The sequence below is a fragment of the Castor canadensis genome, chromosome 9 (genome assembly GCF_047511655.1).
Source record: "Castor canadensis chromosome 9, mCasCan1.hap1v2, whole genome shotgun sequence".
Taxonomy (NCBI): domain Eukaryota; kingdom Metazoa; phylum Chordata; class Mammalia; order Rodentia; family Castoridae; genus Castor; species Castor canadensis.
In genome coordinates this window covers 63,305,266-63,328,478 of record NC_133394.1, presented here as the reverse complement: position 1 = coordinate 63,328,478, position 23,213 = coordinate 63,305,266, and the positions used below count along the sequence as shown (strand labels likewise).

General features: G+C 36.3%; 1 long non-coding RNA gene and 1 pseudogene across 1 annotated transcript in view; one reads left to right on the top strand and one right to left on the bottom strand.

Annotated features, from left to right (window-relative positions):
* LOC141410919 (bifunctional heparan sulfate N-deacetylase/N-sulfotransferase 3-like) overlaps positions 1 to 23,213 on the top strand; it is a 162,605-nt pseudogene that overhangs the window by 80,415 nt on the left and 58,977 nt on the right.
* Positions 1 to 23,213, bottom strand: part of LOC141410921 (uncharacterized) — a 45,621-nt gene that overhangs the window by 353 nt on the left and 22,055 nt on the right. Inside the window, exons 2-4 of the long non-coding RNA XR_012435723.1 lie at positions 18,308 to 18,461; positions 8,012 to 8,094; positions 4,514 to 4,585 (exon numbers count right to left, since the gene is read on the bottom strand). This is a non-coding gene — a long non-coding RNA (uncharacterized lncRNA). The remainder of the gene's footprint in view (positions 1 to 4,513; positions 4,586 to 8,011; positions 8,095 to 18,307; positions 18,462 to 23,213) is intronic.

The window sequence follows — 23,213 nt, the reverse complement described above, 5'->3', positions numbered from 1 at the left end:
TATGTATATTAGTTGGGGAATATTGTTTAGCACTTCAAAACAAGGGAAATGTTGCTGCTAAAGTATCTTTTTATTATATCGGGTTCCTGAAGATACTGACTACTTATAGGCATTTATAACTACCTTGAGCTCTTGATCAATATAGGTTTTTACAAATTTGCAGGCATTTGAATTGTATGATGTAGCTCTAGTCATTGTGAATTTTATCCTTGCTTTTTCCCATACTCCTCAAAAAATTCTTGTGATTGTTCATTTTTTCTTTTAAAACCTTTTTTTATTGGTGTGCTGGATGGGGGTACATTGTGACATTTACAAAAGTTCTTACAATATATCAAATACCATACTTGAATTCACCCCCTTCACCATTCTCCTTTATTTCCCTTCCCCCCATTCCTGGAACAGTTTCAGCAGGTCTCATTTTTGCATTTCATACATATGTACCAAGTATTTGCACCATATTCACCCTCACACACCCTTTCCCTACATCCCTCCTTCCCACTGGTGCCAACCGCCCAGACAGGACCTGTTTTGCCCTCCTGTTCTCCAGTTTTGGAAAAAAAAATGAAATCTTTGTTGAAGATAGCTCTGTGTTCCAGTGCATCACATCCTTCCTTTCCCTTTTTGTTATTATTTTGGTTGTAAAACAAAGCTAGCCACACCTCTTTAACTTTTTCAATATATATTTGTAACACATTGCTGTAGCTCAATCCACTTAACAGCCTGATGTTATGGTTCTCTGTATGTGAAATTGCTCTGTGGCATGAAGAAAGCTTCAAGGGAAGCTTATTAAAGTGGAACCTTTGAAAACTATCAAACAATTGAAAAATACAAACAGAAAAATTAAAAACCCATTCAGGAAAGACAAATATGTCAACACTGAAACTGTAGGAGTTCTTTTTCTAAAAAACATGTTTCATTGTTTATGCTTGAGTTATTTTCCTCTATGCCAAAGAGCAATGAATAAGGACTAATGACCACTTCAAGCAGAGAAGAAAAATTACAACTATACTAAGTTGTCCCAAGCCCCTTCCAAAATAATCCAGAGTTCATGTAGATTTATTTTGGGAATGGACAGAACTTGAGCAGGACCAATTGAAAAAAGAAGCATTGTGATGCATGATGGGTTACTTCATGATTGCAGTGTTTCTATATTTGTAAATTTGAAACTTTTTTAAATGAACTTATTTTATACACTAAAGTTTGATTTCAAGTATACTAATTTCCCAGGTTATTTGGCTCTTTTGGTACCCTCTATTTTCACTATGAAGACTTTTATTTCAAAACAAATTGCTCTATAGAATTTTCTACATTACTTAACTAAAAGTGTCTTCTCTTGAGACAACATTGTCTGTTATAGGCTCACAGGCTGAGGGACCAATAGGAATGTGACAAACTTGGTAGAAACTGCAGCATACAAAATAAAACCCTGTGTCTGGTGAACGTGGAAGGTTCACTATTACTCTAATAAATAGTTTTATTCTTAGGAAAATGATGAATATGTTTGTAGCAAGTGTTTATTATTCAATTTGTTGAAATTGTGAGCAATAGAATAAAAACAAGTGGCTCTGACAAGGATGTGTTGAGTGGCGTTCACATCACCTCTCAAACACATATATCAAGATCAAGACTGGTGAAATGGTTACCAAGCTTCTTGAAGTCTAGAGGTCTTCATTTATCACTCTAGTTTTACAAACTAATTAGTAATGATGGATTTAAACAATTGTATTTATAACACATTTCAAAATTCTGGGGTGAAAATATGATCAAGACAAATCTTCGCACATTCTAATGAGTTTGTTTGGTCTTAGGAGCACGGCATTCCTACTGACATGGGCTATGCAGTGGCCCCTCACCATTCTGGTGTCTACCCTGTCCACGTTCAGCTTTACGAGGCCTGGAAGAAGGTTTGGAATATTAAAATCACCAGCACTGAAGAATATCCACATCTGAAACCAGCTAGGTATCGGAGAGGCTTCATTCACAAAAACATCATGGTGAGCTCCCTCCAGGATTCATAGAGTTGAAGTAATTCTTCCAGATTTCCCACATTTGTAGGAAGAAGAAAAAAAGAACAAAAAGTTACAGACAGAGCTATAGGAAAAGCTCCATTTTGTAGGAAGCGTATTGGTCACATCTAAGGAAAGGATCTTCCTATTACAATCACTTCAGTTCTTCAAATATAACTTCAAAAATAGGGGTTTTTTTCTGACTCTACTACTGATTAGCAGGCACTGATATGAAAACATTAAGAAAACATTACATCAAATTTGTAGATAATTTTGGAAGTCATCATTTCTTCAAAAAATAATTTTGCAGATAAAACTAATACCAACTCTATATTAACCATGCTGGCCTTTTATAAGCCAAACTGTGTTTTTCTTCTTACCATGCCAGGCTGAAAAAAACAAAACAAAACAAAACTCAACTATTTGCAGCAAGAAGCCACATTCGAAGTCCTGCTTAATCATTAACAGATGATAACACAGAGAATAAATGACAGATGATGTTAATTAGATCATTACTCTCCATTGCCTAATTCCCTCCAGATCCTCTCTGTTTTATTTTGCTTCTTCTACACTGGCAAAGGATATTGTTAAAATATGTTACTATCTAATATTTTGTGAGACCTTCCAAGTAAGTCATTAAATTTTAGTTTTTCCCTGAGTCAGGAAATCCAAGGAAAGCACTGTGAAGCTTGGAATGGTCTCCTAATTTAGACTCAAATAACAGAAAGAAACAGCTCAAGAACACTATGTGAACAACCGTGACAGTCAAACTGATACGCTTGAACAAATGTCAGCCTTCCAGAATTAGGTGTAACTGGCTTCTTTGTAGACAATTTTCTAATGTCTGCAGAAATTAGAGTGGATAATGACATTTAACTTGTATCAACTCACATCTTGACTTGTCCTTCAATTAAAAAAAATGTTATAAATGCTACTTGGGGATATTATGGCCACATTTTATCCCACCCTGCCCTTCCTCTGTACTGAAAATGAATTTACTGTGTCTCATGTTGCCAGGCTTCTGACCAGAGAGAATTTAAAAGACCTGTCTTATATCATGATTTAAAAGCATTCCAATGTGCTTTTCTCATTTTAGAATCATAGGTAGCCTTACGATATGGGTGTTACTCTAAAGATTTTATTCAGTGTTTTTGCTTTGTTTCTGTTTCTGTACTGTTAGAAAACTTGCTAGGATATGACCATGAGATGTGTTTTTTTTTCTCCTGAAAAATATATTTTACCTGTATTTTAAATGCAAGAATCTTACAGACAATAAAGACTTCTACAGGTTTCCTGCTTTGATGGAATTGTCCCTGTGGTTATACTTTTGCATGGAAAAGTTTGATTTGTGGGCTCTTGGGTGAGAATTTCCAAGTGAGAAATGTTCTATAGGCAGCTGATTATGCAATAAGAAAGAGAGAACAAGGCCATCCAAATAGAGATATGAATGAGACCACAGGAGCCAAAGTGCCCTCCTACTGAGAGACAGAAAAGAAAAAAGGGGCAAGAAATTGAGGAATGAACCTTCTGTCAGACCCATATTTGGCTATATGAGGTGAGGGAAACTTTATGTTATGACACATTCACAAATCAAACTCAAAAGACTTACAAGAAAATTCATTATCTTCCCTACTGACCAGCTATTGATTCTGTTATCCTTGATTCAGTTCTGTAATTCAAACATCACACTGAGACCCCACTTCCAGTCAGTCTCTGAATCCTAGCAATAAGTCTTTTATAATATCTTCATTGGTACTACCACAGCCACCATCTTGAAACACTGCCGGGATTTCCATTTCTTAACTTTGGTGCTTGTCTACTTATAGTTTGACCCACCCCCACTGCAGTCTATCTCAGAAGCAGTGCCAACTTAATCTTTCTAAAATTCTGCCTCCATCCTACTTTTCTTACCTTTATGAGTTCCAGTTGTTTCCATGCCCTTTAATTTGATATTCAGGGACCTGAAAACAATCTTCTCTATGTCTACCTTTCTGTCTTCCATTTCCCTGCCACTTACACACTTGCTCTAGCCAAACAGGCCAAAAACATGTTGCTGTTTTTCTGCCTTTGCTGTTTTTTCCACCTTGAGCAACTTACTGGCCACACTCTACCTATTTCTATTCCCTATATTCTTTGGTATCAAGTCCTATATCTTATATAATTTACAGTAAAGCACCTTGGTATATATCAGTTCAATACTAAACTCAGGCCTGCCACTAATAGAAATGCACATTGGTGAAGCCTCCCATTAATCCTGCTGACAGCAGCCCCCTCGCCCCCAGTGTTTACTGAGTATTGTTGGCAGTTTTGTCTCTTTGAAGCCTTAGTTATAGGACATTGGCTTCCTGTTGACTGAGGCTTTCATAAGGTTTTCATGGGTTCATTAGAGTCTCAGAGTTCAAATTTGATAGTGTTATACTCTGACAACCAGATCTAGAGGGTAGTCCATAGCAAAATACCTAAAAAATAGTTTAGCTAAAATCATATACTTTTAAAATAATACTAACCTGGCAATCGCATGTGAGCATTTTCTTGTTTAGCTTTTGGATACTTTTCCTTAGCCTTATATATATTAAAACCTGCAAGAGTGGAAGGGATGAATATGATCAAAGTCCATTATATGCATATATGTAAATATCACAGTGAAACTCCTTTGTATAATTAATATATACTAACAGAATTTTTAAAAACATGTACCTTTTTATTCCTCCACATGATCCAGTATAAAGATTAGAATAAGTATTTGGTAAATAAATGAAGAAATATTATATAAAGCTTTGCTTTCCAGGAAATGACATTTCCAAGACTTGTTAGGAACTATATTTTCAGTTAGAATATCTTTCTCTCACTTCCTTTCTTGTTGTTGACTTTGTGCTAGTATTATGACAATGTAGCATGCTTTCAAACATACACATCACCAGAGCTAATACTCTGTGATTTAAGCTAATGTCCTTTCAACTGTTTCAAGATGAATTTGCTTCTAAGGGTATAAGCTTTACCAGTTTACAAAAATAAAAAGGACATACAGAGACTTGACTTATTCAGCAATATAGGATACATTGATCAAGCTGAGAATTAGCTTCCTAAGAAAATGTTCCAAGAACTAGACTAAAATTTATTTACAATAGATATTCAAACTAAAAAAAAAAAAAAGAACTAGTATACTTGTGATGGGCTGCAAAACATGGGACTTCCTGAACAGGCAATATTTTGAAAGTACTTATTGAACTAAATATGCTTTAAGAGTTAAGACAATAAAAATGAAGATCTATTTGCTTAGGGCAAAAAAGCAAAGCTCCCGCCTGTGTAAAATTTGTCACTTTCCAAAATGTATTCATTAATTTTCTGCCACTTCAAGTGTATACTGCAAACTCAGCTTATCATGGGATCATTATATTTAGCTTAAAAGTAAAGCCTTTTATAATTACACTGTTATTTTATCTGTAAAATTTTAAAAAAACGTACTGATAACAAATGTGTATAATAGAAGCAGAAGGATTTAAAGGATGAAAAGAGACCTTCTACTAAGTGACCATTTATCATTCTGTTTATGACATGTTCTAAAAGTTACTATGCAAGTCAAGTGGATAATCTCTTACTTTTGAAACTGGCAGATTCACACCTAGAATTTTGGGCAGTTGCAATAGCCTGCAGTGGTCTTTGCAGACTCTAGCAAATACTGTGATTTGTGTTTTAATATCTGTTATAATTTAGAATGTCATTTCCTAAGAAGCACAATGGGTTAATAATTGACTTCATTTTCTAATGCATGTGTAGAATTTGTCAGAAAGTAATATTCTTTACATTTTTGCCTACTAGGATTACAATTTAATGCAGATAATTCTAATATTTTAAATTCTTTTTACTGCTCTTTATTTCTTATGATGCTAAAATATATTAGACTTCATAATAAAAGTACTTTTTTTCAAATAAAAAACATGTTTTATTTTGCTTTTATGAATTGTATCTTTTTTAATTTTTTTTTTATTATTCATATGTGCATACAATGTTTGGGTCATTTCTCCCCCCTGCCCCCATCCCTTCCCTTACCACCCACTCCACCCCCTCCCTCTTCCCCCCACCCCCTCAATACCCGGCAGAAACTATTATTTTTTTAATTTTTATTTTTTTATTATTCATATGTGCATACAATGTTTGGGTTATTTCTCCCCCCTGCTCCTACCCCCTCCCTTACCACCCACTCCACCCCCTCCCTCTCTTTCTGGCAGAAACTATTTTGCCCTTATCTCTAATTTTGTTGAAGAGAGAGTATAAGCAATAATAGAAAGGAACAAGGGATTTTGCTAGTTGAGATAAGGATAGCTATACAGGGAGTTGACTCACATTAATTTCTTGTGCATGTGTATTACCTTCTAGGTTAATTCTTTTTGATCTAACCTTTTCTCTAGTTCCTGGTCCCCTTCTTCTATTGGCCTCAGTTGCTTTTAAGGTATCTGCTTATGATATGAGGATAGGTAAGACACCTAAAAAATTAGCTAGCATTTGTTGCCCTCAACACAGAAAAACAAAAGTACTAACTTTTAAGATTTAAAGAGAAAAGTGAATAAAATAACTCAAAGTCTATTTTAGTTTTAAATATCTCTTTAAGTTCCCTCACTGACCATTCTTTACTTACATCCTCCTCTCTTTCCCAGGGTGTGAAGGATTTTTCCAGGGCCTAGTTTAGAGTTCAATAATGATGCCAGTTTGTACATCACCTTTCATAAGAAAAAAGTTAGGTTTCAATAAAGTAATTGGTTGAAATTAGCTTTTTCCTTACTTAGTCATTTTTCTTTTAGGTTCTTCCAAGACAGACCTGTGGGCTTTTCACTCACACAATTTTCTACAAAGACTATCCAGGGGGTCCTAAGGAGCTGGATAAGAGTATTCAAGGAGGTGAACTTTTCTTCACTGTGGTCCTCAACCCAGTAAGTACTTGGAGTGATTCTTCAAATAATGATGAAAAATGACAGTGTGGGTAAAAATTATCCTGACAAAGAGGCCAGTGATTGGGTAGTTATCATCAAATCACCATGAAGTCCCAGCTCTAAAACAGTCATAAAAACTGAATTGAACCACATCTACAAATGGGAACACAGTAATTCCACAGTGACATTAGGAATTTGTGGCAGAATTGGTAGCGCACTGCAGCGGACCCTCCTCCATGTTGAAAAGTGATCATATCTTGCTTTTCTGGAAAATAAGATTTTCACCAACAAACTCTCCTACTTCCTTTAGGTACCAGTTTTCTTCAGTTAGGCAACTATTATCTCTATTGCTCTGTCTTTTTGCTTTTTTCTATTTAAGGTATAAAAAATGTTCTCATATTATATAAGTATAAAGGAAAGAAATCAGATGAGCAAATATGACATTGTTCTGCACCATGTAAATCTTACCATGCTAGAACACAAGGCACCCCTGTTTAATTGACTGCTCTTCCTTCTTCATTTCTTGTGTATCAGCAATGCAGTGAACCAACTGCATGTATTTTTGTACAAAGCAAGTATTTTTAAAGTAGTGTAGTGAAAGAAGAACTAATTGAAGTAAGTTGTATAAGGAAAAACTGTTAGTGATTTTCCCTTGTGCAGGAACATAAAAAGTAAAGCTAAAATTTATTTACTATATATGTGGGTTTGTCCCTGGCATTAGCAATATTCAAGATGAAAAACTATAATTACCTCCAATATGAAAAAAATTCTAACAGGATAAAAATTGCATAGCATTAGAAATAAACAGAATAAAATTTAAAACTCTTCTTGACCTTAATTTTTCAGGTCCTGCAAATAAAAATGCAGGTGCTTTTCCTCAGCTACTCCAATAACTAGTTATCTTTTTTAGCTTCTAGAAAATGAGGTAAAAGTAAGGGTAACTTGTCTCTGGGAAAATCTACAAGTGTGTTCAAAAATCGGGATAGTTTGGAATACTGTAGCATTTAGCCTTTGGAAGTTTATTGAATTTCAGACCCCTAAAATGTAAGTAATTTTGATTTATATGTCAGAACTAACCTGATTCTCCTAGATAACCTGTCTTTTACAAATGGTATCTTTTGAGTTACATCATATGGCTGTCTTCTCTTTTCTTCCCAATTCTGCCAAAAATACACAGGAAAAATAGTTAAACTAATGCATGATTATGAACTGCAGACTCAGTTACAATATTCTTAAAATTCTAACATTTTCACTAATAACTTTAAGACTCTTTAATCTATATTCAACAAAATTCTGATATTTTATATTTCCTGTCATCATAAAAAAAATAGTACTATGAACTACTGTATTTAATTCTTTAAGCCAATAGATTCTTTGGCACTTAAAAAGGTCCTGGTAGTATGGTTATTTCATAACTTTATAAACCAAGTGATTTTCATCATATGGAAAAAGTTCAAAATTCATTCATTTATGTACAATGGATTTATATTAAAAATTTCATCCATTTTGTGATAAGAAATGTCTTCCTTTATTAAGAAATCAAATTATTATCTTAATTTTAAAATTCCCATAGTAAAGCCTGTATTAATCTTAATACTAATCTAGACTGAGCAGCCTCTTTAACAAAACAAATGATTCCCAGAACTTTATCAATAATAATTGGCAATTTTATTTACCTTGATGAAGAGATGCATATGGAATAAACTTCACAAACTTCAGAAAAGTTACAGAATGCAATTACTGTCAGATGAATATTTAGACTCAAACTAAGTTACAAATTTTGTCAGAAACCATAAAAACATACAAGGAATCCAGAACTCTTCATGTGGTACACCAGGTCCAGCTTGGGGGAGCAATTCTACTTACCTGGAAATGTGATTGGGAAGTCTACATTTAGACTCAGTGGAGTCTAGCCAAAAGGAAATCAACTGTCAATAGTCAGTGGCATCTGCCTTGCAGAATGGAGTGAGGAAAAAGGGCCTGTTTTTCATGAGTTCTCATACTAAAATTAAATGTTTGGATAAAGTTTGTGTTAAGGTTTTAAGACCTCCAGCTCTAGTAAAACATGCTATTAATTTAGCAATGACAGTCCTTTTTATTAGGCCAGAATGAGAATTAGAAAATCTTGATGATCTCAAGATATGTATTAGCTGCAAGAAAGAGGAATTTTAATTGTGGTGGATTTGAAAAGCAGCCATTGGAAGATCATGTAATAACACAGGACTCCATTAGAAGTACTATTTTCTGTGAATGCTAAATGACACTGTTTACTGCAAAAAGTTAGATGGATGCTGGAGACATGGAACTTAAAAACACTCAGATGCCTTTGAGTTGAAAATAAAAATATAACCATGGCTTTAATTAATGAAGTTTTTTTCCATGCAAAAATATAATATCAAGGTGTTAGAATAACTCAGTGTTAAATGAGTGGTGGCTTCAGTGAAGTATGCTTCAGAGTTAAACTGGAATAGATCACAGCAAAGACAAACTCCTTGAGTGGAATAACTTTCTGAAATGTTCCACGGTTATCAATGTATTTTTCTTGTCTAGAGAAGTGTCAATCAGGTGAATTTAATTTAAAAAAAGAGTTGCAAAGACAAATGTTAGCACTATCTAGGGAAGAGAAAACGGCCATCTCTAAATGAGTATGTCTGATGTGGATTTTGATTCATAGACTTTGAGGTTTGGACCCAGTAGCAAGGTGAACCCATCAAGGCTATCTAAGCCTGGAACTGAAGAATTTAATTCTTCTTTTTCTGATTATAAATTCAACTGTCAACTTTTGACTTGCAATTTGCTTTCCTATATAGATACTACTGTAGGAAAAAATGTGTGATCACAGAAACTTGTGCTTACTGGGGCAGTAATTTGTACAATTTCAAACTTTTTCTTTTAATTGGTGAATACTTCCAACACAGCCTGACTACCAGGAAAGGACCCTCTAATTTACAGACTTCAAAGTATTCAGTTCCCCCTAATTTATAATTCCCCATTGTAAACTAATAGGTGACATCCTTTTTATTCATTGGATTCATAGGCTTTACTACATTGATTTCTGCCCCAGAGATATGCACTGTCTATGTCAGTATGCATATGCTAAATCAGGTTTTGAAACTTACCAAGCTGAGAGATAGTCCCTGAAGTGCTTTTGTTTACTTCAAGGTGGTAATGGGAGTTATGCTAAAAATATCATGAGAGGGAGCCACAGAAATACACCAGGGTCACTGCATATGAACAAGCACAAATTTCTATGCAAACGTGTAATACACTCAGACACAAATGTTCTTCACCGATTCACAGTTCCACAGAGAAACCTCATAGATGTACATTTTCAAATGATGAAAAGTGGCAACTTACTTTAAAGTACCTATATAAATAATATGTAAATGAGTTCTAAGGATTAAAACTCATGCAGATGACATAAAGGACTCATTGGCAGTGACTGTACATACCCTCGATAAATGATTATTTATATAATTTATGATATATATGCTTATAGAAAAGTAGGAAGTAAGAGTAAACCATACATTTGAATACATCTCCCATTTCACCTGTCTTAGGAAGAAGTAGTAACTCTAAGTGAGATGAATGAAATTGTTTCTGGGTTAGGATCGTACCTCTAGTGGGAACCATATTATCACAGATTATCTGAACAAGGATATCACCTTCCTACTTTGGTGCTCTTTTTCCTAATCAGAAGATGTCTGAGTCTTTGCTAATGCTTCTGGTCAGTAAACATGCCCTATGTGTTCACTCATTAAATTCACTATCTGTGGAACACTCTGTGTCGTCCCAGCATGCTTCATAATGAAGTCAGCACTTGCTTTCTTTATTAATTCAAAAAAGGCTGTGGATTGCCAGAAGATTCACTCTCTTACCACTCAACTTGGCATTCAAGGGGAGCAAACCCCTGAAAGAACAGAAATATTATAATTCCTCTACACATATATCACAGTACAAATAGCTAACACCTTTATGCCCACATTTTACTAGATTTTTTGTTCCCATGTTCTCAATTTGATATTGCACTCTTTTAACACATCCATGATACCCATCTACCCAAACCCCTGAAAGCAAAATCTAAGTTTATTTCTCTTATTAAAGAAGAAACATAAGCATGTGAATAGAATGAATATCTAAAACTGGGAGTAACATATAGATAAATAACAATTAAAACAAAATTCACAAAAGAAAATAACCTACATAAGTAGAAATTAATCCACATAAAATTTTAAAAATTATAATTTGCATGTATAATATTTGGTTGTCTATAAAATTCGTATGAAAGAAAACAAATTTTTATTCCTTTTTGGCTTCTTTGGTTTTTTATTAGTGTATATTGTACAAAATGAAGGGTAACATTGTGATATTTTAGATATGAATTTAATGTACTTTTATCATGTTCATCCCCTCTACTACTCTTTCTTATCCCTCCTACTCTGAACTCTCCCCACTATTTCTAACTCTATTGCAAAAATTTATAATGGGTTTCCTTATGAACTTTCCATACATGCATTCAATGTACTTTTTTTTCTTTCTTTTATTGTTTTTACAATTACTTTCATGTGTATACATCGTTTGGGCCAGTGCCACCTTCTTAGTACCCCCGCCCCCACCCCCGCTTCTGGCAGAACCTGTTCTGCCCTCTTGTTCTCCAATTTTGTTGAAGAGAAAATGTAAGAGATAATAAGAAAGACATAGCGTTTTTGCTAGCTTGAGATAAAATAGCTATACAGAGAGATTCCTAACATTGCATCCATGCACTTGTGTATTGCAACCCACATTAGTTCATCTCTGCCAGACCTCTGTGCTACTTTTTGGTCCCCTTCCCACAGTAATCTGCCAGTTTAACATTACTATAGTCACTCCTCTACAGTGAGCACATCAACCACATTCAAGTTTTAGGTTTCTTTCCCTTTCCATGTTCCTCCTGTGCACATTCTCCCCTTAGTGTGTGACCCATGCATTTGTTTTAGGTCTATAATCTTCCTGTGAGGGAGAACATGCGATTTTTGACCTTCTGAGCCAGGCTAACTTCACTTAAGATGATGTTCTTCAGTTCCATCCATTTACTTGCAAATGACAAAATTTCATTCTTCTCTGTAGCTGAGTAAAATTCCATTGTGTATAAATACCACATTTTCTCAATCCATTTGTCAGTAGTGGGGAATCTTGGCTGTTTCCATAACATGGCTATTGTAAATAGTGCTGCAATGAACATGGTGTGCAGAGGCCTTGTAATAACCTGAGTCACATTCCTTCGGGTTTATCCCTAGGAGTGGTATTGCTGGATCATATGGCAGATCAAGGTATAGTTTTTTGAGAAGCCTCCATATTGTTTTCCAAAGTGGTTTGTACTAGCTTACATTCCTACCAGCAGTGTATGAGGGTTCCTTTTTCCCTGCATCCTTACCAACATTTGTTGTTGGCGATGTTCTTGATAGTAGCTATTCTAACAGGAGTGAGGGGAATCTTAGCGTGGTTTTGATTTGCATCTCATTTATGGCCAGGGATGGTAAGCATTTTTTCATGTGTTTTTTGGCCATTTGGACTTCTTCCTTTAAAAAGTTCTGTTTAGTTCAGTTGCCCACTTCTTTATTGGTTCATTAACTTTGGGGGAGCTTAGTTTTTTGAGCTCCCTGTATATTCTGATTGTCAGTCCTTTGTCTGGTGTATAGCTAGCAAATATTTTCCCACTTCAATGTAGAGACCACTTCCTTTGTTATACAGAAGCTTTTAGAATCCACGTAGTCCCATTTGTCCATCTTTTCTCTTAGTTGCTGGGCTGCTGTAGTTCTACTGAGGAAGTCCTTGCCTATATCTATTGCTTCCAGAGTATTCCCTGCTCTTTCAAGTACTAACTGCAAGGTTTTGGGTCTGATATTTAAGTCCTTAATCCACTTTGAGTTGATACTAGTACAGGGTAACAGGCAGGTATCTAGTTTCAGTATTCTGCAGGCATATAACCACTTTTCTCAGCAACATTTGTTGAAAAGGATGTCTTTCCTCCATCATATGTTTTTGGTGCCTTTGTAAAAAATAAGGTAGGCATACCTGTGTGGACTCATATTCATGTCCTCTTTTCTGTTCCACTGGTCTTCATATCTGTTTTTGTGCCAGTACCATACTGTTTTTATTGCTATGGCTCTGTAGTATAGTTTCAAGTCAGGTATTGTGATACCTCCAGCATGGCTCTTTTTGTTCAGTATTCCTTAGCTATTTGTGGTCTATTGTGTTCCAAATGAACTTTTAGAGTAGATTTTTCAATCTCTGTGGTGAACATCATTGGGATTTTGATGGGAATTGTGTTGAACATGTAGATTGCTTTTGGTAGTATACCAATTTTTGCTATGTTGATTCTGCCAATTCATGAGTATGGGAGATCTTTTCAACTTCCACAGTCTTCCTCGATTTCTTTCTTCAGTAGTTTATAGTTCTCCTTGTAGAGGTTATTTACATCATTTATTAATTTTATTCCTAGGTATTTGAATTTTTTTGAGGGTATTGTAAATGTAATTGTTTTCCTTCATTCTTTCTCAATTTACTCATTGTTAGTGTATAGCAAGCCTACTGATTTTTGTAAGTTGATTTTGTATCCTGCTACATTGCTGAAGCTGTTTATGGTGTCTACAAGTTTTGGGTGGAGCTTTTTGGGTCTTTGAGGTATAGGATCAAGTCGTCTGCAAATAGAGATACTTTGATTATTTCTTTACCTATTTTCCTTTTATTTCTTCTTCTTCCTTATGGCTCTGGGTAGGAATTCTAGGACTGTGTTAAATAGGAGGGAAGAGAGTGGGCATCCTTGTCTCATTCCTGACATTAGAGAAAATTGTTTCAGTTTTTCCCCATTAAGTATGATGTTTGCTATAGGTTTTCATATATAGCCTTTATAATGTTAAGGTACATTCTTTCTATTCCTAGTTTTCTTAAAGCTTTTATCATGAAGTGGTGTTGAAGGCTTTTTCTGCATCTGTTGAGATGATCAAGTGGTTTTTGTCTTTGCTTCTATTAATGTGATGCATTACATTTATTGATTTGCATATATTGAACCATCCCTGCATCCCTGGCATGAAGCTGACTTGGTCATGATGAGTGATCTTTTTGATATGTTGTAGGATTTGGTTCACAATAATTTTATTGAGGACTTTTCCATCAATGTTCATTAAGGAGATTGGCCTGTAGTTCTCCTTTTTGGAGGTGTCTTTGTCTGGTTTTGGGATGAGAGTCATATTGGCTTCATAAAACGAGTTAGGCAGTGTTCTTTCCCTTTCTATTTTGTAGAAAAGTTTAAGGAGTGTTGTTATTAGTTCTTTGAAGGTCTGGTAGAATTCAGCTGACAATCCATCAGGTCCTGGACTTTTCTTTTTTGGGAGACTCTTGATTGCTGCTTCAATTTCATTCCATGTTATAGGTTGGTTTAGGTGGTTAATGTCCGCTTGGTTCAATATTGGATGGTCATAAGTATCTAGAAATTTGTCCATTTCTTTAAGATTTTCCAATTATTGGAATATAGGTTCTCAAAGTAGTCTCTGATGAGTCCCTGGATTCCCTTGCTGTTTGTTGTTATTGTCCTATTTTCATTTCTGATTTTGCTAATTTTGCTCTTTTCCCTCCTCATTTTAGTCAGATTTGCCAGGGACTTGTCAATCTTGTTTATTTTTTCAGAGAACCAGCTTTTTGTTTCATTCATTTCTTTGTATGGGTGTTTTTTTTTTGTCTCTATTTCATTAATTTCAGCCCTATTTTTATTACTTGTCTTTTCTTCTCCTGTGATTTGATACTTCCTGTCCTCTCATGGCTTTGTTTGCTTTCATATTCTGTGTGCAGAATTCCTTGTACAGTTATCTGTAGTGGTGGCTAGGTTGTCATATATTGTCTTAGTTTCTGTTTATCGTGGAAGATTTTTATTGCTCTGTCAATTCTGAATGATGGTTTTGCTGGGTAGAGTATCTTAGAGCTGAAATTATTTTCATTCAGTGCCTGAAATATCTCACTCTATGTCCTTCTTGCTTTTAAAGTTTCTGTTGAGAAATCTGCTGTGTTTTTGATGGGTTTACCTTTATATGTTTTTTTTTTCTCTCTTACAACCTTCAATATTCTTTGTCTGTGCTTGTTGTTTTAATGATAATATGCTGTGGGGAGATTCTATTTTGGGCAAGTCTGTTTGGTGTCCTGGAGGCTTTCTGTAACTGAATGGGCAAACTTTCTCGAAATTTGGGGAATTTTCTGCTATTATTTCATTGAATATATTATGTATCCCTTTGGCTTGCACCTCTTCTCCTTCTTCAGTGCCCATGATTCTCAGGTTTAGCCCTTGAAAGAGTCACTGAGTTCTTGCATATTCTTTTCACTGCTCTTTGGTTGTTTGACTAAGATTTCTTCTGTTTTTTTCTTTAATTTCTATTTTACCTTCGAGCTTTGAGATTCTGTCTTCTACTTGTTCTAGTCTGCTGGAGCGGCCTTCCACTGTGTTTTTTGTTTGACTAAAGAGAATTTTATTTCCAGGATTTCTGTTTGATTCTTTTTTCTGAGGTTTTCCATATTTTTGTTCAACTCCTCTTTTATATTTTGTGTTGTCACCTGTAACTCATAAATCTCTTTTTATGGTGTCCTTTGTTTCAGTTTGGTGTTCGCTGAAGTCCTCTCTGAGTCCGTTTATTTGGTTCTGTGTCTTCTCATGTCCTTTATTTTTGGTGTCTTGAAATTTCTTGAGTGCATCTTGTACATTCAGATTAACCATGTCTAGTATCTTCTCCATGAATTTCTCAGTGATATCTTCCAAGATTTCTTCTTTGGGGTCCTTAGTGACATTTTATCCTTGTTTTGTCAAGGGCAGAAACTGGGTATCCATTTTCTTCATTTCCCACTGAATCCTGTATTAAATTATCTTTTTTCTTTTTCAAGGAGAATCCTCTTTTTTCAACATGTGCATACATTGTTTGGGTCATTTCTCCACCCTGCCCCCCTCCCCCACCCTTTTCCCCTCCCCCACTCAGTTTCAGGCAGAACCTGTTCTGCCCTTATCACTAATTTTGTTGAAGAAAATACACAAGCATAATAAGGAAGACAAAGCATTTTTGCTAGCTGAGTTAAGGATAGCTATACAGAGAGATTCCTACTATTGCTTTCTTGTACCCCTGTGTTACGACCCATATTGATTCAACTCTAACTGATCTTTGCATTGGTTCCTGATCCCCTGTTTATGATAAACTCTGTCATTTTAAGGTTTCTGTATTAGTTCCTCTGAAGTGGGGACATCAAATGCTTTCATGTTTTGGGTTTTCTACCTATTCCTATATCTCCCATATTGTTCTCCCCTTGTCATGTGATCCAAGTCCAACCACATTACTGCATTTACCCTAGATTTAAAGTCCACATATGAGGGAGAACATATGATTTTTGGTCTTCTGAGCCTGGCTGACCTTGCTCAGAATGATGTTCTCCAGTTCCATCCATTTACCTGCAAATGGTAAGATTTCATTCTTCTTCATGACGGAGTAAAATTCCATTGTGTACAAGTAACACATTTTCTTGATCCACTCATCAGTAGTGGGGCATCTTGGTTATTTCCATAACTTGGCTATTGTGAATAGCACTGCAATAAACATGGGTGTGCAGGTGCCTCTGGAGTAACCTGTGTTGCATTTCTTTGGGTATATCTCCAGGAGTGGGATTGCTGGATCATATGACAGGTCTATGTTTAGATTTTTAAGCATACCTCAAGCCCTTAAATTATTGTTTTGAGAGAATAGTTTCCATCCCTTTTCTTCTTCCCATCAATCCACTTGTTGCTGTGCAACTATGTTCTTGATAGGCTAGTTGGTGGTTTTGATTGCCTGTTTTCTTTCCCTGATTTAGCTTTTGTTTTGTGACTCACTTGGTTGTTAGCTAGGTTGATGTGGTTTTTCTGTCACTGACCTGGAGGTGTAATTTAGAAATAATAAATTCACAGGTCAATGCCAAACAAGTTGTTTACCTATTATATAGAAAACCCCTTGATGATAAAATCTGTAAACAGTAGGAGTTGGGGGGTAATGGTTATTAGGCTAGTTATAGATGTTGGAGAATTGGTAAAGGTGACACTCAAAAGGGGGGGCAGGAAAGGGGAGGGGGAAGAGGTATGGGGACTCCTGGGTTTTGTAGCCCTTGTGTGTGTTTGGGTGTATTTCTGTTGTAGTTGAGAGTGCTTGTGTCAGGGATTGCGGAGGGCTGGGGTTGTATACAGTTGGTACAGTAAGCTAATCAGCAGGTGATGACTGTGTAGGAGGGAGGGATAGTGTGTTGGCAGGTTGGGGGAAGATAAGAGGCAGAGGTGAAGACGGGGGAAATAGTGGATGAGAAGGGACAGAAAGAGTAGTTTGGAGGGAGGACAATGGATTGTAGCACAGGGGAAGCAGGGAAGGTGAAGAGGGTAAGAATAAGGATAAGAGAATAGTGATAGTGAAGTTAATAATACAGGGGAAAAAATAAACACAATAAAAAACACCAGGTTTAGGAACCACAAAAACTTCAGTATTTGGGTAAAAGTTCTAGAGTTATTCCTTAGGTATCTAATCCTGGTATTCTGGTGTTAGCATATAAACAGAAGCTCTGATGTAGTCTCACTAGGCATTGGCTAGTGAGTAGTATTGGGTCCTTCTGTCCACAAAATTAATTAGAATTGTGACGTGATGTAAGACTGCCAGTTCCTGCAGGGTGGTCAGAGCTGTTGTTTCACCAGCCAGCAGCTGCACTGCCCTTCAGCTGCAACTCTGTTTGGTCAGCTGCTCCCCCAGCAAGGTGGGGCAATTCAGTTTCAAATGCTGGCCTTTATCCCAGAGATTAGCTCCAGGATCTACCACCTGCCCTGCTTTGCAACCTTTGGGGGAGGTTGGCCTGTCACTTGTTCTCCCCTTCCCATGTTCTCAGCCTTTGTGCTTCTTCCGACCTCTGCTGGGTGCTACTGGTTCTTCTGGGAGGTTGGCTTGTCACCCCACTCCCACTCTCAGCCTTTGTGCCTTTCTCAGCCTCTGCTGGATGCTAGCAGCTCCTTTGGGAGGTTGGTTTGTCACTCCACTCCTGCTCTCAGCCTTTATACCTCTCCCAATCTCTGCTGGGTGCTAGCAGCTCCTCTGGGAGATTGACTTATTGCCCTGCCCCACTCTCAGCCTTTGCTGCTTTTCCCACATTTCACTGAGAGTTCAGCTTCTTGTGCCACCCCCATTCTCTGGGACAGGTTCAGTGTTCCACCCCACCTGCACTGTCAGTGTTAGATTACAGTTTGCTGCTTATGTTTTTTCAGTTTTGTTGGAGGGGGTTCAGTCTGCCCAGGGGATGCACTGGATTATTTTCCTGGGGGTGGGGAGGGAGTCACACATGGTGCATGATGCTTACCTGTTTTTTCTGCAGTTTCACACAAGCAGCTTTGGAGCCAGCTGGTGGGGAGAAATGGCACTGTTGTTTTCAGTGTGGCACAGAGTAGAGAGGCTTTCCATAGGCTAGGGGTCCAGGATGTCACAGAGTTTAATTCTGATTGATGTTCTGTCTTCTGCTTGTTGGGAGAAAAAAAGAGAAACAGCTGGGTGATTTTTTTTCCCAGGGCTAAACACATCTTGCTGGCTGTGCTGCATGGGATTTTCATGGCTGCTAGGTGCAATTAAAGGCTGATTTAAGGGTCAGTTATTGATTTTTTATCTGCACTTAATGTGATGGCAGTTATTATTTTGGCTAGAAGCAATCAGAATTACCCAAGTGTAGGTCTGACGTCTCAAGGAAGTTTCTGGTGTCACAGAGCTTAGGATTTCTGATTCCCTACCCTAGCCACCATCTTGGATCTTCCACATACAATATACTTTGATCATATTCTCCCCCCACATCCTGTCTTTATCCCCTCCCACCTCCCACTGCTCCTCCCCACATAGTCCTCCTTTTATGCTCATATGTGCTTTTTTGTGTCTCCATTCTGCATATAAGAGAGAAAGTGTCCATATTTAATCTTTCTTTATCTGACTTATTTTGCTTAACATGATCTTAAATTCTATCCATTTTCCTAAAAATGAAATAATTTCTTTTGTGCATAATACTCCATACTGTATATATGCCATGTTTTCTTCAATCATCTGTTCATGGACACCTACACTGATTGTATAACTAGGCTATTGTGAATACTGCTGCAACAAACATAGGTGTGCAAGTGTCTCTACTGTATGCTGCATTGCATTCCTTCTGGTATATGCCTAGGAGTGGTGTAGCAGGATTATATGATAGTTTACTCTTAGTTTTTTTGAGAAACATCCATAGTGATTTGCATAGTGTCAGCACTCTCATCAACCGTGTATGAGGAATCCTTTTACTCTGCATTTTCTCCAGCATTTTTTTTATGATAGCCAAGTGATATGGAATCTCAATGATGTTTTATTTTTTCATTTATGGCTAAGAATGTCAAACATTTTTTATATTTTTATTGGACATTTGTATTTCTTTTGAAAACTGTTCAGTTCATTTACCCATTTTTAATTGGATTGTTTGGGATTTTTGGTATTTAGTTTTTGAGCACTTCATAAATTCAGAATACTAAAAACCTTGTAAGATGAACAGCTGGAAAACATGTTTCCCCTTTCTGTAGGTTTTCTTTGCTGTGCAGAAACCTTTAATCTGATGCAATTCCATTTTTCAGTTCTTCCTCTTATTCCCTGAGGTATTGAGGGAGTCATATTCAGAAAGTCATTTTCTATACTTACATCCTCAAGTGTTTCCCCTATGTTTTCTCTAGTGCAACTTTTTATTCCCTAATGGGAATGTTATATTTCTTTTTTTTCTTATTTACTATTCCTGTAAAATATTCTGGCAATAGAAATCTCTGTTGAAAAGTTAAAAAAAATGATAAGAAAAAAAACTTCAGACAATAGTAGTAATTTCTGAGACACTTGATTTTAAGAAATCATATGTCATTTGTCAGAATTTCCAGGGGAGAGTATGGGGACTCTGCATATTTCCATGGACTTAAGGTGAGTAAGTCAAAAATAAAACAAAGAAAACTGATGTTTTGCCAAGTGATCAGAGCACTTTAACATAAACTGCAGCTTAAACTAAACGTAACTCCAATTCATTCTTTAAAACTTAGCTTAAGGGTCACTCTACTGTGTTTTAGAGGCTCCTTGTTTTGTTTCCATGGAGTTTCTGCAGACTCACTGAAAGTCCTTCTTATCTGTATTGTCATTGTAGGTGCTATTAAGCTCTATATGCTCCTGGTAACAGAGAAAGTGTTTTTTATTTCCAAAACCATCCCAGTGCCTAACCATGATACCTTGTACAAAATTTTAAAGTGATATACCCTGCATTTGTTAAGGAAGAAAATCTGACTTTTCTAAAGAGCTGGTATCAAAGAACAATGAAAAGCCAGTATCATATCTGTAATCCCAGGTACTTTGAAGACAGAGATCAGGAAGACTGTGGTTCAAGGCCAGCCAGGAAAAAGTTATTGAGACCCCTTCCACCATCTGTAGAACAAGCCAGGCATGGTGATTCTTGGCTGAAATTCTAGCTATATGAGGTAGGTAGAAGGACTGTGGTCTGATGCCAGCCCAGGAAAAAAAGCACAATACCCTATCCGAAAAATAACCTAAAAGCCAAAAAGGCTATTATGTGGGTGAAGTAGCAGAGTGCTTGCCTAGCAAATGTGAGGCTCTGAATTCAAACCCCAGTGCCACCCAAAAAATAGTAATAAAAAAGACAATGACTCTTAAAGGAAAGGAAATCTAGGTCCTAGTAAGATAGTTTTCAAGTCTAAATTATAACTAAACTTGAATGGAGCTGAATTATCTACTATTGAGTAGTGATCTTCACACATCTATTTGTCTTCCTATTTAGAGATTTGTTTTTGTTAAGTTTCTCTGGTTGAAGGACAAAAGGCTCACATAAGCTATCTCAGGCAATGATGTGTGGGACTCCAGAAAGCTGAATATTTTGGAATCACAGGTCCTATAAGGTGTTCTTAGTCTAAGGCATCTCTGAAGTCAATAACAATGAGAGTTATGAATCGTGGTCTTGCCTCAGTACATTAACATGAACACAATAGATGGTTTTCATGTGTCTGAGTGTCCCTTTTCTCTCTTGCTGCTGTATTTGGTTTCTGTACCCTCATTAGTTAATCTTACATGTGGCCCAGTGTGATTACATCAGATGTTCTCCGTATCAGGATACAACATTAATTCCAATGCTGACTGTTTATCCTCTTGTGGTTTCTGTTTGGCCCAGCTCATCATTTTGAGTCAGTCCATGTCAGTCTTGGCCTACTATGAAATGGTTGCCCTTGCTTCAAACTGTGACTGAGCCAGGCTCCTAAGGACCGTCCTTTCAGAAAAGACTTGGGAGAGACTGGCATTATGGCTGCTGCCTAGCCTGGATCTAAAGCCTGTGGGGATGGTCTTCAACAAATGCTAGAGATTTGGGACAAACTGTGCCTCTTTAGAGAAGATCTAATAATTTTTGCATCTTATAAATTCTAAGTAAAAATCATTTTTAGATGGGATTAATTATTTTTATCATTTTATGATCTGTCTTGCTTTATGTCCTCTTGGAATGCAAGTTCCAAAAAGGCAGTACATCTGTGTGTTGTTTGCGCCATAGTGCTATATCCTCAGCCCTATAAAAGTTCCTGACATATAGCAGATACTTATAAAAATATTTTGTAAATGAATACATCAACATTAAATATGAAAAATGGGGGGTATAAACAAACCAAATTATGTTCCCCCCTCATAATGCAGTACAGTCAGCCATTTAAAAATTATGTTGTATACTAATTTTTGAGTACATGACAAATTGTCATGTTATGTTCTGTAAAAAAAGTAACTTACAAAAAAATTAGATATGACATGGAAATAAACTAGATGGAATTCATCAGAATATTAGCAGTGACTATCTTAGATCAGATGATTGAAAATGATTTTTATTTTCTCCTTTTAATCCTTATATTTCTACATATATACATGTATATATTCATCTACATAATTATGTGCACATGTGCATATGTAATGTACTTGGATCCTCTTCATAGTTCAGTATCCTTTCCTTTCCCCCTCCCCCTACTGCTGATCTCCCAAACTTAGACAAGTCCCCCTTCTACATTCATGTCCCATTATTGTTATTCTCATCATCATCATTTTAGGTCTAGATTCTGAAAATAATCAAAAACATGCAATATTTGGCTTTTGAGCTTGGCTTAGCTCTCTCAACATGATGACACCTATCACTCTTATAACCAGAAACCTAATAAGCACACACACACACACACACACACACACACTATAAATGCTACATTAAAAACAACGATAAAGAATTATCTAATAGTGAAGGATACAAGATGGAATTTTTTTAGGTTATCAGTGTATCAGGGATAGAATTAACATTTTCCTAGTTCAAAATGTTCTCTATTTTTAAGTCTCATATTTTGCCTAATGCTTGCCTCACAGTGTGATCATTTGTGTGTGCATCTTTTCTTCATATAAGAAAGATTTGTATGTGCCTCATCTTTGTGTTTCCAGTTGCCTCTAGATCAGTGTTTTGAATGCTGTAAGAGACCACTAAAAGTCTTTTAAATGACTGGCTGCATGAAGAATTAAGTTTCAGGGCATGACTTGATTTGTGGCATATCCAAGTGTGAATAATAACAAGGCTGGTGATTTTAATAAAACTGCATTTTAGCAATCTTTCCTCACAAGTAAATGAAATTTGAGATTCAGAATTTTTTTAAGTGGCCCTAAATCTTTAATGGGTTTTCACAGGTGATAGTGAATTTGCTTGAATGGGACAATTTGCTGCTAAAGCAGGAAGAGACCAGAAAGGTTATCTATTCCATCTCCTAATTTTAAGTGAGGATCTGGAGTCTCAGTGAGATGAGCAAGCTTGCTCAAGGTCACATCTGTATTATTCTGATGAGAACCTTAACTTTCTTTACTCTTAGTTTAGTGCTTCTACCACTGTACTACACCACTTCTATACTTCTGGTGAAATTGCCCTTAATGTGATGCACGTTAGCACTTAATGTGACTAAGTTACCTGGCACTGGGAAAATGTGTAAAGTGTTTGAAATTTTGGGCCATTATCTAGGAAAAGGCAGCTCATCTCTATGTTGGATGAAAAAACATAATAACAAGTGCTTTAGAGAAAGGCTGTAATAAGCAGTTATATCTAAAGAAAACTGTTTTGTGTACTTTTAAAAAGCTATAAATAACTATGTTCTTTTTTCTTAAAACAATAAGTCATATTTACATTGCTAATAAATTGATAAGATGCTTCA